The sequence below is a fragment of the Pinus tabuliformis genome, chromosome 7 (genome assembly GCF_031772625.1).
Source record: "Pinus tabuliformis cultivar Carrire ecotype Pingquan chromosome 7, CPIR1, whole genome shotgun sequence".
In the NCBI taxonomy this organism is placed as follows: Eukaryota; Viridiplantae; Streptophyta; class Pinopsida; order Pinales; family Pinaceae; genus Pinus; species Pinus tabuliformis.
Genome location: NC_142293.1, coordinates 1,784,053,072 through 1,784,057,290, shown reverse-complemented (window position 1 = coordinate 1,784,057,290; position 4,219 = coordinate 1,784,053,072). Strand labels below are relative to the sequence as shown.

The window sequence follows — 4,219 nt, the reverse complement described above, 5'->3', positions numbered from 1 at the left end:
CTTAATGCTAATTTTATTTTGTGATTACTAGAGATATGTTTGTGAGTTTGGTGTGTAAGGAGTTTCCATTGAGTAGGGAACCTCTTGAGCTTGAGAGCTCACCTCCACATTACTAGTGTATTAATCTTTCCTACAACCCTATGAGATCTCGAGAGTCCACAAGGAAGAAGAGTACCCAAGGAGTAGACATGGAGGTTCGTTGTGAGTTGCTAGTTCTAGGTAAGAAAGGGACTTCAAATAATCGAGAGCTCAAGGATGCAAAGCTTAATCAAGTACTCAAGTATCTTTATGATATTATCATCATCCAATAGATGGTACTTTTATAATATTTAAATTAAAATTTTGTAAGATTATTTGGTCTCTATTTGTTTTAATTTCATTTACCAGAGAACATGGAAACAGTGAGTTAATGATTGACTTAGAGCATGATGCTTAATATTTGCCTGGTATATATTACTTTTTAGTAGTATAACTATGACAGGTTTGTTTGATTTTTATGTAAGGTATGTGTTGGTTTTATCCATAAAAGTCAATGATCTTGTTGGCTATGATTGCAAGATAAACACAAACACATAAAATAGGTTTTTGGGCATGTTGAAAAAGTTAGTTTCTATCTCTTTTCACATCATGCAACCTTGCACTGTGTACACTTAATTAAATTTTGAACAATTAAGCCTAACACTTAATGGGTGAGACTCACTAAGCATGCCCACACCCACAGGGCTTTGATATGCTATCTAAAACACTAATCTATGGAGATAGAGTAATCAAATTGAAGAGTTTTTACTTATATAATTGATTTTTTTTTGTTGTTGTGAAATAACAATTTTATGCTTAGTTTTGAGACTTTGTATGTAGTTTTTGATAGATTAATTCAGGTGTTGGAGTGCAAGAGCTTCGTCCTTTCTAATTGTGGAATAATTATATATATTTTTTGAAATATATGCTCTATATATTATTATTATTTGAAATTGTAAAATCTTGTCAAAATCATATTTAAAAATAGGTTCAAGTTTGTCTTATTATTATAATTTCTCTTTCACTCCAATTCATATTGAATTTGACACTCATATTAAATTTAGGGACCGTCATTCTGTACCAGAAAAGGCTAAGGAGGTTACGACTGAATAGTCTGGAAAGGCCCAAGTAGATTCTAGGCGACAACCCCTCGTGTATCAGGCTTTTTGATACATTTGAACCGTGTAAAACTTTACATAGTTTCCAGCACATACGTTCGCAGCTTGGATGCAATTCGATCCGGCATGTTAGCCTGAAAACCGTGTTGTTGTTCAGGGTTGACCACTGTGTGTCGGGAAAAGGCACAAGGAGGGTACGGCTGAATAGTTTGGACAGCCCAAATCATGTTCTGTGTTCTTTTCTGCGATCAAAAGTGCATGGGCATGGCATTTTCTGTTGATGGTTTAATTGGCATTCTACAAATTTGCTGTTATGACATCTGTGTTTCATTAAATTCTTGGTAGAAGAAGGGGTTTGGCCATAACATCATTTGCCTGAAATTCTCATTTCGAGGTCTCAGGTTCTTGTCTCACAGCCCTATTCGGGTGGGGATTGTTGTGTGGAGTTTGTGCCCAGGTCCCGCGGTCGAGTCCTATTACGTATCACCTGAGCATTATACCAGTGGCCAGTGGTACAACCAGGTGCCCTCATGTCCGGAGGTAATAACAGTAAACTTGATGATCCCTCTTTAAGAAAACTTGGATAATCAGGACACGAATGGAAAGTTACCCTCGGTTAGCTATAATAATGGTAGCATTAATAATATTTCTGCCATGGGAAGGTCTTCCAGTGCTTCTGGGAAACAGTTTGGGGATTTTATTAGTGATAATTTAGGCGCACCCACCCATGAATACATTTGTGGGTTTTAATTTGAAGAGACCTGAGAACAACGACGATGAGGGTTTCATGTTGCAGAGAATCTTGTTGGAGGGGGCACCGTTGTTTCAGTGGGGTATTTTCATGGGCGGGTTTCAGAGGGCTGTTGCAATTTGTCAAGAAGAGCGATGGATAAGAAAAGTCAGTCACAGGGTTCTGAGCTTGCCTCTGCTTGCACTGTGCAGAAAAAGAAGATGAAAATCCTGTTCAGAACTTTACAGGCATGCCCTGTGTCTCTTCATATAATTCAACTGCAAAGTCGGAAATAAATCTGCTGGTGTTATTTGTGTTTATGAATTGGATAAGTTGGTGAATGATTTTGCGATAAATTTGATACATCGGTTGGGGTTGGGATCAGTTCCTAGCATGATTTCAAAGGAAGTATCATTAGGCATCTTGCGTTTGGTTTTCACAGGAACTAGGTTTGCAGAGGCAAGTGTTGATGCAGATTTGCACCTAGGTTTGCAGAGGCAAGTGTTGATGCAGATTTGCAGTAATTTTTCAGGAATTGGTGACTAGGGGTGAGGGTAGTGTGAAATTTGGAACCAGGGCTTGCTTCTAGCTCTGGCCCTTCAAACTCCCCAGTTCCAAATAGTTTGTGGAATTGGTGGGCTGATCCTGCATATAAGAAATCTCCCTTTGTGAGATGCCTGAGATGCCTGCCACTGCCCAGTTTTCCATTCAGCATAAGGTGAGGTCTATAACCCCATGGACTTGCAGCAATTGGGAGATGGATGTAAGTTGAATGGGATTAGGTTTTTAGTAGGATTAAATTTTGTGAGATAGAAACTTTTTCCGAAGTTAAAAATAAATTTGCAGTTTATAAGATTATCTCATATTTCTTACTTGTGATAAAGTGTCACATAGTGAAGAATTTAAATTGATTTACTTATAACATAGTGAAGAATTTAAATTGATTTACTTTATAATGAATAGATTATAAAAATATCAATTTACAATGAATAGATGATAAAAATTCTATAATATAAATAATTGCTGTATGTTATTGTTTATTAAAATGTCTTCTAATAATAATATAAAATCTAACTAACAACTTTAATCAAAATATTTTAATTATTAAAAAAATTATTAAAATTTATTTTTATAATTTATAATTAAAAAATATCTATAATATAAAATTAATTGTTTTATATTATTGTTTATTATAATATATTTTACAAATTTTTAATGCAATAAGAATTAAATTTAATATTTATTATAAAATAAAATACATATTTGGGGAGGTTGGAGTGGGAGGATATTACTCAGCTTCGTGGAAGAAATAATGTTTCAGTTTGCCTGGGTCTAGGTATTATGTCCAACAATCAAGTTGGGTTTTTTCCATTACGGAAACACATGGGATTAGCTATGGAAAAGAAAATTTTCAATTTAATAGTCCATGGCAATTCATTGTTTGTTATCTGCCAAGTTATAAAGACCAAGATTGGGACAGGCTTAGATATTCCTCCTTTTCTTCAAAGAATTGCCTAGCTCGTCTCTCAATTTGAGAAACTAGACTGTTTCCATGTGTATAAACACCTAAACATGATGACAAGAAGGTTGGCTAAAAGGGGAACATCTCTAGGCCAAGTTAAAATAGAATTTAATCTTGGAATTTTAAAATTTGTCCCCATCCTTAATTATGATGAGAATTCCAAAGTATATAATCGTCGGCCAAGTGTTTGCTATTATTTGTAATTTATGTAGCCTTGAGCTTAGGCTTCTTGCCTTGCATTATTGTCATTTACGGGCGCGATTATTGAAGTTGATGGGAAATGTGGTTTGGATGCATTTTTCTCTTCAGCCACGAAAATTCAAAATTTTCCTTAGGTGGCACATCCCTTGCAGAAAGTAGCAGATCAACATAAATTCCTTATGTTCGATCTGGTACTTGTATTTACTTTGCCATTGATCGGGGTTGGCATGTTTTAATTTGGATAAGATGATATATTCTTCATGTAGAGGGATAAATTTATTGTTATCGCCCAACAACTCCCATCATTAGTCCTCTCTCTTACCTCCTAACTATTTTGGTTTTGCAATGGATTTTACACATCAATTTGGCTCGTGGCACAACAACATGATCTATTTAATGGCCTCTGAAGTTCTCGTAGGCATCTATGGGTTATTGTTCCTTCCCGGAGACTAGTTCAAGGTTTCATCTTTTTGTTTCCAGTGAACGTCCTTGGACATGGTAGAGCCCCCGAATATTATGAATTGTGAAAACCACAACTTGTTGCAATATAAAATTCTAGATTCGACTATGGCCTTGATGGATGCTAGATAGAGGCAGGACGACATGGCGTAAAGCAAGTGACAACCATTC

General features: G+C 35.7%; 1 long non-coding RNA gene across 1 annotated transcript; it reads left to right on the top strand.

Moving 5' to 3' along the window:
- Positions 1-1,107: 1,107 nt before the first annotated feature.
- LOC149255495 (uncharacterized) lies at positions 1,108-2,724 on the top strand. Its single transcript, XR_016266383.1, has 2 exons — positions 1,108-2,315; positions 2,354-2,724. It is a non-coding gene; the product is annotated as an uncharacterized LOC149255495 (long non-coding RNA).
- The last annotated feature ends 1,495 nt before the right edge of the window (positions 2,725-4,219 follow it).